This window comes from Lissotriton helveticus, chromosome 2_1, assembly GCF_964261635.1.
Source record: "Lissotriton helveticus chromosome 2_1, aLisHel1.1, whole genome shotgun sequence".
In the NCBI taxonomy this organism is placed as follows: Eukaryota; Metazoa; Chordata; class Amphibia; order Caudata; family Salamandridae; genus Lissotriton; species Lissotriton helveticus.
This window is the reverse complement of record NC_136059.1, coordinates 501,976,421-501,990,148: the sequence shown is the minus strand read 5'-3', so window position 1 is coordinate 501,990,148 and position 13,728 is coordinate 501,976,421.

Here is a 13,728-nt window from a genome sequence, read left to right as displayed (position 1 = left end):
GCACCCACACACAGACCCACTCAGTCACTCACAGACCCACTCAGAAACTCATGCATCTACTCACAGATATACTTTGAGACTCATACAATCACTCACACACCCACTCAAAGACTCAAGCACTCACTCACACACCTATTCAGACACTCACTCACATAGTCACAGACCTACTCGGACACACACACACACAGCCACAGACCTACTCAGGCACCCATGCATCCACTGATAGACCCACTGAGAGATTCACGTACCCACTTACACACCAAATCAGTTATTGCCATACCAACTCACTTACCCACTCAGATACTCATAAACCCATTCACATACCCACTCAGATCCTCATATATCTACTCATAGACCCACTGAGTAACACCCCCCACAGTGGCACTCAGCCACTCATGCACACACTCACAGACCGACTCAGACACTCAATGATCCATTCACAGACCCACTAAGAGACAGATACACCCACTCACAGACCCACTCAGATACTTATGCTGCCACTCACAGATCTACTCATACACTCCTGCATCTACTCACAGATGCACCGAGACTCATGAACTCAGTCACGATCCCATTCAGACACTCATACATTCAATCTCAGATCTACTCAAAGACTTATATATCCACCTACAAACCTACTCAGACAATCATATCCACTCACAGACCCACTCAGACACTCACAATCAGTCACAAACCCACTCATATACTCATGCACACACACCGATATGATCAGAAATGTATGTACCTACTCACAGAACCACTCAGCCACTCACACACCCATCCACACACCCACAAAACACTCATGTATTCACTCAAAGAAGTATTGAGAAACTTAGATACTCATGCACTCACTGTTCCATATCTGCTCAGACACTTATGCACCAACTCACAGACTCACTCAGACACTCATGTATCTACTCACATACCCACTGAAAGTCACTCACACCCTCAGAGAGTTACTCATACACTCATGCATCTACTCATAGAGCCACTGAGACACTCACACACCCACTCCAGACCCAGTCAGATACTCATGCATTCACTCACAGATAGACAGAGAGACTCATGCATGCACATCCACTCAGATACTCATGTATCTACTCAAACACTCATACACCCTCTCACAAACACACTCAGACACTCATAGACTCACTCAGAGACTCATATACCTACTCACAGACACACCCAGAGACTCATACACCCAATCTCAAGCCTACTCGGGCACTCACAAGTTTAATTATGGGCCCTCTCAGAGACTCATGCACCCACTCACAAACCTACTTAGACACGCACACATCCACTTGCATACCCACTTAGACACACAGTCAAAGACCCACTCAGACCCACTCAGAGACTCACACACCCACTCACAGATATACTCAGAGATGTACACACCCATTCACAGATATACTCAGAGACTTATGCACCCAATCATAAACCAACTCAGCCACTCTCAGCCACTCTAATACCCACTTACAGACAGACCCACTCGGACATTCATGCATCTATTCACAGATGCACTCATGCACTTAGTCAATGACATTCTCAGACACTCACAAATCCAATAACTGATCCATCCTGAGACTCAGGGACCCACTCACAAACCTATTCAGACATCCACTCATAGATATACTGAGAGACTCATGCTCCTACTTACACACCTACTCAGGAACTCAAGCATCCACTGACATACCACTCAGACATTCCTGCACACAGTTACAGACCCACTCAGACGCTCAAACACCCAGTCACAGACCCATTCATAACACTTACATACCCACTCACAGACCCACTCAGACACTAATGCATCCATTCATAGACCAACTAAGAGACTCATGCATCCACTCATGCATTCACTCAGACATTCATGCACACAGTCACAGACCCACTCAGCCACTCACACACCCAGTCACAGACCCACACAGAGACCCAGGCACCTACTCACAGACCCACTCATAACACTTATATACCCACTCACAGACCCACTCGGACACTAATGCATCCATTCATATACCCACTGGGAGACTCATGCACCCACTCATACACCTGCTCATAGACTCATGCACCCACCCGTACACCCTCTCAGACACTCGCACATCCATTCATACACCCACTCATACCATCATGCTTCTATTCACAGACCTACTGAGAGAGTAATACGCACCCTCACACAGCCACTCAAACACTCGTGCACCCACTCAGACCAACTCATATACTCATGTATTGATTCACTGACCTACTCAGACACTCATGCACCCACTCACAGACCCACTCAGACACTTATGCATCTACTCACAGACCCACTGAGAGAATCAAACACCCACACATAGAGCTAATCAGATACTCATGCATCTACTCACAGGATAATTTAAAAAGTCATACACATACTCAGAGACTCATGTACCCAGTTAGAAACCCAGGCAGAGACTCATACACCCAATCACAGAACTACTCAGACACTAATAAATCCAATCACAGACCTTTCAGAGACTCATGCATCCACTGACATGCCCACTCAAATACCCAATCACAGACCCACTTAGACACTCACACATAGTCACAGATTACTCAGACACTCACACAACCACTCACAGTCCCACTCAAAGACTCATATACCATCTCACAGATGTACTCAGAGACTCATTTACCCAGTGAGAGACCCATTCAGACACTCACACACCCACTCACAGACTCACTAAGAGACTGATACACCCACTCACAGTCCTAGTCGGACAGTTATGTTGCCACTCATAGATCCACTCAGATACTCATGCATCTACTCACAGATGCACTGAAACTCACAAATATAATTATTGACCAACTCAGAGACTAAAGTACGAACTCGCAAATCAACTCACACATTTATTCACAGACCCACTCACACACACAGTCAAAGACCCACTCAGACATCCACTCACAGATACACAGATACACTCAGAGATGTATACACCCACTCAGATATGCTCAGAGATTTATGCACCCACTCACAGACCCACTCAGACACTCATATATCCACTCACAGATGTATTGAGAGACTCATACCCATTCAATCATCTACTCAGAACCTCATGCCCCCACTCATACCCACTCAAACATTCGTACACCCACTCACAGACCCGCCCAGACACTCATGCATCTACTCAGTCACACACACCCTCACATAGCCACTCAGACTTTCATATATCTACTCACAGACCTTCTCAGACACTCACACACCCATTCTAGAGCCACTGAGGCACTCATGCACCCACTTACATACCAATTCAGAGACTGATGTACCCACTCAGGCTCTCATACACCCTTTGACAGATACACTCAGACACTCAGACATCCACTCAGAGACCCACTCAGAGATTGATACACCTACTCACAGACATACTAAGAGACTCATGTACCCAGTCTCAGACACACTCAGACATTCACAAATCTAGTCATAGGCCAATTCAGAGACTTATGCAGCCACTCACATGCTCATTCAGATACTCATGCACACATTCACTACTAACTACTGTTAACACTTATGCACACACTCACAAGCATACTTGGACACATGCATCTACTCACAGATCTACTGAGAGACTCACATACCCACTCACACACCTGCTCAGACTCATGCACCCAGACACATACCTACTCAGACACTCCAACACCCACTCACATACCCACTCATACCCTCATGTTTCTGTTCACAAACCCACTGAAAGAGTAATACACACCCTAAAAGAGCTACTCAGACACTCAAGCACCCACACACAGACCAACTCAGACACTCATGTATCCATTCACAGACCCACTCAGACACTCATACAGCCACTCATAGATACACTCAAATACTCATGCACCCACTCACAGACCAATTTTGATACTTACGTTACCACTCACATATCCACTCCGATTCTCATGCATCCATTTACAGATATACTTAGACTCATGAACTCAGTCACAGCCCTACTCAGACACTCACAAATTAAATTACAGATCAACTCAGAGACTAATGAACCCATCCAAGAACCTACTCAGATACTCACATATCCACTCATAAAGCCATCCAGACCCTCATACATACAGTCAAATACCCACTCAGACACTCACATACCTACTAACAGAGGTACTGAGAGACCTTTTAACCCACTCACAGGCCCACTCAGCCATGCACCTACCCAATCAAAGAGCCACTCAGACACTCATGCATCCACTCACAGATATACTGAGAGATGTATGCACCTATTCATACACCCACTCGGAGACTCATGCACACACTCACAGACTCATTCAGACACCCATTAATCTACTCATAGACCCATTGAGAGAGTCACACTCACAGAGCCAATCTGACACTCATGAACCTGCTCACAAATTTACTCAGACACTCACACACCCACTTGCAGTTCCAATCACAGATCTACTCAGAGACTCACCCACTCTTATAACCACTCAGATACTCACACAACCACTTGCAGACCCACTCAGACACTCACAGACACAGTTATAGATCTATTTAGACACTCATGCGTCCACTCACAGAGCCACTAAAAGGCTCCTACACCCACTCATGGATGCAATAAAAGACTCATGTATCTAGTCACAAACCTACTCAGACACTTATGCACCCACTCACAGATCCACAGAGAGACTCATTCACCCGCTCAAAGAGGGGCTCAGACACATACACCCATTCGCAGATTTACCCAGAGACTCATGCACCAATTCACAGAGACCCACTCAGACACAAACAAATCCGATCATATACCCATTCAGAGACTCATGCATCTGCTGATATGCCCACTCAGATACTCACCGACTAAAAGAGTCACTTATATACATTTGCTTCCACTCATAGATCCACTCAGGCACTCATGCAGCCACTCGAAGATGCATTGAAACTGATGAATTCAGTCACAGACTGACTAAGACACTCACAAATCCAATTATAGATCTATTTAGAGACTCATGCACTCACTCACAAACCTACTCAGACACTCACATATCCACTTGTAGACCAACTCAGTCACTCATAGACACAAATATCCACTCAGAATCTCCATAACTACTCGCAGATGCACTCATAGACTCATGCACCCACTCACAGATCCACTCAGCCACTCATGTACCCACTCACAGACTCACACAGACAAACATGCATCCACTCTCAGATACACTGAGACTCATGTATCCACTGACAGAACTACTCAGAGACATGTGTACCCACTCGTACACTCACTCTGGCACTCATGCACCCACTCACAGACTACTTGTAGGAGAGAAGGATCTGCTTACTATGGTTACCCCCACTTTTTGCTCGTGTTTCACCGTTTCTTGTCTGGCTTGGGCCCTGCTAACCAGGACCCCAGCCTAGCTGCATCCTCTCTAAATTGATTGCATGTACACTAGATACTCTCCAGATTGCTTACTGGGTTACCCTTGTGAGTCCCTAGTATATGGTACCTTAGGTACTAAGGGCATAGGTACTCCAGAGGCCTACCAGGGGTTGAAGCATGTATTATGCCACCCTTGGTAAGCCTTCCAAAATGGTACCACTGGTCTGCTACTGCAGCCTGGGTAAGGTGGTGCATGCACCCCTTACTAAGATATAGGCTACCTATATCTACTTTTAATCACTGACACGTATACACCTATAAGTCACTCCTATGGCAGGCCTCATCAATCCTGAAGGCAGAGTGCTTGGTTTTTTGTGAGAGGGTGCCCTTGCATGAGCAGGACCCCTCTGCAGCTTTCGGAATCTATTCTTTGTAGCTGTTCTGTGATGCAGCCAGACCATATACTCTTAAGTGCATTATAACCTTGCGGTAAATGCTAACTTTGGATTGGCTGTATGGAAACATTTCGCGTAAGGTGCCAAACACTTTGGAATCCTACCCCCTGCCAGTCCTGCCAGCTGGGGTAAAATTCCAGCCTTCTAGAGGGAGAAGACATGTGCACACTTACCTGACCAGTAATAGTTTAAAAGGGCCTCAGCATCACAAAATGGATGCTGCAGCCACAGACACGAGTCTGACCTCCTGCTGCTGGACAAAACTCCGGCAGGGGAGGCCTGGACAATAGGTTTCCTGTCACAGGGAGGTGTAACCACCTCCCCAGACAGGCTTTTGTGTATTGGAACTGGGTGGGTGCATTCAGTGAACGCTTTTCAGACAGTTCTGGTGGCACACTTGGTGTCCCCGTGCATATCTCAGTTCAAACCGGTTGCAGGGGCACTCAGCCCCTGCTCTGGTGCAAAACTGGACAAAGGGTAAGGGGTATAACCAGCCCCTCCCTGGATCCACCCACAGGTGGGTCCCTTGAGTAAGTCCAACCCCTAAACGTAGTATAAGTTTAGGAACCCAGTCCTTAGGACTTTAGATTACCCTGGACGAAACTCTGCAACATATATCCTGGAACTTCGACATTCTATTTCGACTAGAAAATGGAAGAATCTCCCTTGGGGTCAAGGAGTGACTCCCCTGTTCAAACAGGCACCAAAGAAGCATCTTGCTGGTCTGCATTTCCAAGGTTCCTGCCGGATCCCACTGGATTTGTGACATAGGACACATACTTTCACACACATCTCTGAGGCCGACACGAGATCCCAGCAAAGCTGAGACCTGCAGCATTCACGAAAGACGTGGGCCGGAGCTCCTGGACACCGGGCACATTTTCAAGTGCATCAACTTCCCCAGATATCCCGAAGTTGTGCAATGGGCTACTCGTAGTCCAAGCCCCAAACACCATTTGCACTGAAGATTGTGGGCCTACACTCTACGAGTGTTCCATGGGCCCACTTTTAGCATTTCCGCTCGAGGCTCCTATGCGATCCCTGGTCCGTCCACTGGTGGGTCCCCATGAAGGTAACTCTTCTGTTTCTTGGGCTTTCCTAGTTGCTCCAGACATGCCCTGAGTCCCCACCAAAGGGTGAGTCCCTCAGACCTTGCTGGTCTGCACCAAAGCCAATCTTTGCTTTCTGCGTGGGCTGCTTTTGCCAAGGCTTGTTGGGTCCATCCAGAATCCGACACCGCAGCACTCGACATCCTTTGTGGGACAGATCAAATCCAGCTCCTGGTCATTGTCGACACCTCCTGGTCCTCATTGCTGAAGAGTCAAGCTTCACCTTCTTCATCAGGAATCACCCGACATTGGTTGGCATCATCTCCTCTCTTTCCGGGTCATTGGCTAGTGACCCAGACTCTGTCCCCTCTGCTTTTAGGTTCTTCTCGACTCCAATCCAGGCTTGGATCCATCTGGACACTTTCGACTTGGTCGCCTGCAGCACTTTTCCGCAGCTCGCCATTGAAAACGACGACAAAACCCGACCTCAAAAGACACCTATGCACCTGGCTTTCCTGGGTGAGGTAACTTGCGTACTCTGTTGCTCCTGTGGGTTTTGACTCTAGAACTGCCTAGTTCTAAAGGGGTTTGCTCCAAGGCCCCTACTGAGTGTCCTTCCTTTGTAATTTTCCAACCGCGACTTTCCTCATAGAAGTAAATGGTGATTTGCAGCAGTGTTTAGACACTTCACACGTCCCCCGTGGGTCCCCTGTGTCCCTACCTTGGGTGGTTCCTGGTGCCCCCAGTGAATCTATAGGTTCTAGGCCTTGTATCTATGCCAGTCGTGGTTCTTATACCACTTTCTTAGTACATGGTTTGTGAAGACCCTAGGGCTAAAAGTATACTGTGCTAATTTACTGTGTGCTAGATAAGTTTTACTGATGTACTTTTGCTTCTAGCCTCATGAAGAAACTGAAGGGATGTGTTTAGAATAAATACATATATTTAATATATATACCTGGTGTGGTTCTCCTTTCATTTGGTCATTCACAAGATTATAGACTGGTAAAATAAGCTGCTTTACATTCCTACAAGACTTTGCCAGAAGGGTGCTCTCCACAGCTACCACTAGGGGATCACTGATATAATATAGAATACCAAAATATAGACTTACCAAAATATCGTTGGCAAAATATAGAATGCAAAAATATCGAATTCCTATCTACAAACAGGTAAGTACAAAAATATCGAATCAAAAATATCGTTGTAAAAAATATAGTCAAAATATCGATTTGTTTAAAATGTCTTAAAAGTAATTTAAAATGAATGAAATAATAAATATAATTATCTAAAACATTTAAAAATACTTAAATAACCCTAAAATTAATAAATAATTAATTTAAGTTACATAAAATAAACATAAAATTTAAATTTTGTAATACATTTATATATATTAACGTAATATTAATGAAAAATATATATTATTTTTATTGTACGATAGCGGGAGGGTAAAATTTACTATTACCACTCCAGTGACTGCAACAGTAGGTAAAGTGTTGGTTAGCGTAGGGGTCAAAATTACTATTCCCACTCCAGTGAGTGCAACAGTAGGGAAAGCATTGGATAGCTGGAGGGTAAAAATTACTATTCCCACTCCAGAGAGTGCAGCAGTAGGGAAAGCGTTGGATAGCGTAGGGGTAAAAATTACTATTCCCACTCCAGAGAGTGCAACAGTAGGGAAAGCGTTGGATAGCGTAGGGGTAAAAATCACTATTCCCACTCCAGAGATTGCAACAGTAGGGAAAGCGTTGGATGGGGTAGTGCTAAAAAATACTATTCCCACTCCAGAGAGTGCAACAGTAGGGAAAGCGTTGGATAGCAGGAGGGTGAAAATTACTATATCCCAGTCCAGAGAGTGCAACAGTAGGGAAATAGTTGGATAACGGAAGGGTAAAAATTACTATTCCCACTCCAGAGAGTGCAACAGTAGGGAAAGTGTTGCATAGCGTAGGGGTAAAAAATACTATTCCGAATCCAGAGAGTGCAACAGTGGGGAAAGCGTTGGATAGCGGGAGGGTAAAAATTACTATTCCCACTCCAGTGAGTTTAACATTAGGGAAAGTAATGATTTAATATATTAATAAAAATAAATTAAATATCAATACAATAAAACAATAATTAAAATGAATTACCAATTTAATATTATCTAATAATTAATTATTTGGAAATACAAATAAGTATTAGTTATCAAAAATTATTTACCTATTCATAATTAATTAACAACTAATTAATTTTCAATAACAAAAACGAATAATAATAAAAATGTATACCAATTATTAATTGACAGTAAAGTAATTATCAATACACAAAAAGTATTTTTAATATGTAATTAAATACAATTATATTACTTCCCATCCTATTCCCCTATAAACCCACAACCCGCTACAGAAAATAAATTAATAAAATTATCATAATTATCAAATAATTAATTAATAAAATGTAATTACCAATTAATAAAAATTAAATACCAATGACAAATTAATTAACAATAAATTAAAAATCAATGCCAATAAATAAAAATTTTTTTTTTACTTAATTACAACTAAATTACCTCCGACCCTATTCCCCTATAAACCCACAACCCGCTTTGGAAAATACATTAATAAAATTAACATATTTATCAATTAATCAATTAATATAAATTAATCACCAATTAATAAAAAATTAATTACCAATTAAAAATTAATTAACAATAAATTCAAAATGAATACCAATAAATACATAAAAATATTTTACAAATAAATTACTTCCCACTCTATTCCCCATAAACCGACAACCCGCTACAGAACTAAAAAGCAAAATTAAATTAAAAATTATTAATAATTGCTAAAAATTATTATTACATTTAATATAATTAAATTACTTCCCACCCTATTCCCCTATAAACCCACAAACCGCTACAGAATTAAATTATGCAAAAATTAAAGAACATACAATTAATTACTTAAAATAAATTAAATATACATTACAAAAATAATATACACTTTTCACACATATACTAACATACAAAACACTGTAATTTGCCAGGCCAACTTCTCACATTGGTGTGCTGCGTGTGGGATTCAAGCTTGCCATTGTTTTACCAGATAATCTCAAGTGTTTTATCATTTGAAAACCACTAAAGGTACCAGAGGTACATATAATACAAGCTTAATTACAGTAAGTTCTACTGAACTTAGAGTTGTATGTCAAGGGCTTAGGCACACCCTTTAAACCTACCATCAATAAGGGTTGTCTGGACTGGTGCAAGGTGCCCACTAGAATAGTGAACAGCATATGCCAGGCCAACTTCTCACACTACTCACATATCCACTAAGAGAGTCACAAACCCCCTGTCATCCAATTAGACACTCATATACCCACTAACAGACCCGCTGAGAGACTGTTACACCTACGCAGAGACCCACTCAGATACATATCCTGCCACTAACAGATCCACATAGGCACTAATGCCTCTACTCAAAGATGCACTGAGACTCATGAACTCAGTCACAGACTCACTCAGACTCTCGCAAATCCAATCACATAACCACTCAAAGACTCATGCACCCACTAACAAACCTACTCAGACACTCACATATCTACTTGCACACCCACACAGACACTCACATATATATTCACAGACCCACTCAGCCACTCATGCATCCACTCACAGATATACTGAGACTCATGCTCCCACTCACAAACCCACTCAGAGACTTATGCACTCACTCACACACCCACTCAGAGACTCATGCCCCCACTCAAACACCCACTCAGACACTCATGACCTCACTCACAGACTCACTCAGAAACTCATGTATTTTCTCACAGACCTATTGAGAGAGTCACACCCCCTCACAGAACTACTCATATACTCATGCATCCACTTATAGACCCAATCAGACACATACACACCGACTCCAGGCCCAGTCAGACACTCATATATTCAGTCACAAATGTATGGAGAGACTCATGCACCCACATGCACACCCATTCAGAGACTCATGTACCCACTTATATTCCCACTCAGGCACTCATAACTCCCACTCACAGACTCACTCAGACACTCATGCATCTACTCAAAAACTCACTGAGGTAGTCACATACCCCAATACAGGGCTAGTCAGGCATTCATTCACCTGCTCACAGACCTACTCAGAGACTCACACACCCACTCACAGATCCACTCAGGTACTCATGCACATAGTCATAAATCTATTCATACACTCACACGCCCACTCACAGAACCACTGAGAGACTCATACACCCACTCACAGATTCACTCAAAGACTCATGTACCTAGTGACAGACCCCCCTCTGACACTCATACACCTGTTGACAGACTGACCGAGAGACTGATATACCCATTCGCAGACATACACAGATACTTACTCTACCACTCACAGACCTACTCAGACACTAAGACATCCACTCACAGATATACTCAGAAACATATCTTCTCAGTCACAGACCCACTCAGACACTCACAAATTCAAGCACAGACCTATCAAGAGACTCAAGCACCCACTCACAGACCCACTCAGACACCACACATCCACTCACAGACTCACTCAGACACTCATATACCTGCTGACAGACCCATTAGAAGACTGAATCACCCATTCACAGACCTATTCAAATACTTACTCTGCCACTCACAGACCCACTCAGGCACTAAGGCATCCACTCACAGATGCACTCAGAGACTCATGCTCTCAGTCAGAGACCCACTCAGACACTCAAAAATCCAAGCACAGACCCACCCAGAGACTCAGGCCCCCACTCATAGACCCACTCAGACACCACACATCCACTCACAGACTCACTCAGACACTCACAGAAACAGTCACAGGCCCCCTCAGACACTCATGCACCCACTCACAGACCTACTGATAATCTCATGTACCCACTCACAGGCCCACTCAGACACTCATACACCCTCTGCCAGACCCACTGAGACACTCAAACATCTACTCACAGACCCACTCAGAGACTAATACACCCACTCACAGACATACTCAGAGACTCAGGCACCAGTTTCAGACCCACTCAGACACTCACAAATATAATCACTGACCCACTCAGAGACTCATGCACCAACTCACATGATCAGTCAGACATTCACGCACCCATTCCTAGACCCTCACATACAGTCACAAATCTATAGGGACACTCATGCACCAACTCACATGATCAGTCAGACATTCACAGATCAGTCAGACATCCACACACCCACTCCTAGACCCACCCATACAGTCACAAATCTATAGGGACACTCATGCGTCCACTCACAGTCCTACTCAGAGACGCATACACCAACTCACAGATGCACTTTGAGACTTGTGTACCCAGTGACAGGCCAACACAGACACTCACAGACCCACTCACAGATAAACCCACTCAGATATGTTTGCTGCCACTCACAGACCCACTCAGATACTCATGCATCAAATCAGAGATGCACTGAGACTCATGCACTCAGTCACAGACCTATTCAAACACTTACAAATACAATCATAGAGTTACTCAGAGATTCATGCATCCACTCACACACCTACTCAGACACTCACACATCCATTTACAGACCCTCTCAGACCCTCATGCATATAGTTCAGACCCACTTAAGCACTCACATACCCACTCACAGATTTACTCAGAGACTAATGTACCCACACATGCACCTACTTAGAGGCGCATGCACCCACTCACACATCGACTCAGATACTTATGCACAAAGTCACAAACCCACTCAGACACTCACATACCCAGTCATAGACCCACTGAGAGACCCAGGCACACACTCACAGACCCACTCATAACTTGTATGTACCATATATAGACCCACTCAGACACTTATGTAAGCACTCACAAACCCACAGAGACACTAACACACCCACTCACACACCTCAGAGACTCATGCAACCACTTGTATACTCAGTCAAACACTCCCATAGCCACTCACATACCCACTCAGATACTCATGTATCTACTCACTGACCCACAGAGAGAGTCACCCCTTACGGAGCCACTCAGATACTCATGCACCCACTCAAACACCTACTCAGACACACACATATCCACTCACAGACCAACTCAGATACTCAAGCGTCCACTCACAGACCTACTCTGATACTCATGTATCTACTCATAGACCCACTTAGAGAGTCACACATCCACTCATAGAACCACTCAGATACTCAGGCCTCCTCTCACAGGACCAACTTGGAGAGTCATGCACCCACTCACAGGGCCACTCAGAGACTCATGCACCCACAGACAGACTTTTCGCACTTTTCGCTGGCAAGGTGTGCTGGTGTGAGGATACATTTAACATTCTTGCCCAAAGTGTATCCTCAGCCTCTCCTCTAGATCCTCTTCCAGATAGCATATAGAAAGAGTTTCAGTCAGAGCTATTTCCCTGGCTGTGACAGATTTGCTGTCAGTCATTGGAAAAAGGAATTATTCCGGAAGTTTGGAAACAGGCAGAGGTGACCCCGCTGCTCCAGAAACCGTCTCTGGACCCCACAAGCCCTATGAGCTATAGACCGATATCTCTTTTACCCTATCCAGTAAAAATCCTGGAGAGGGCAGTTAGTAATCTTCTGTCCTCATATGTAGAAGAAAACCACCTGCTACATTAGGACCAATTTGGGCTTCAACCAGGTCATGGAACTGAAACAGCCTTGGTAACTGTGCTGGACAACCTGAGAATGCGTGCGACAATGGTAATCCATATGTATTAGTTTTACTAGATATGTCGGCTGCATTTGACACAGTTAATCACAAGATATTGCTTAAAAGACTAGAGAATATAGGAGTGAGAGGACGAGCACTGAAGTGGCTGCAATCATATATGACGGGCAGACAACAGGAAGTGACCATTTCACCGTTCACTTCCCTTAAGACCCCTGTGCATCACGGGGT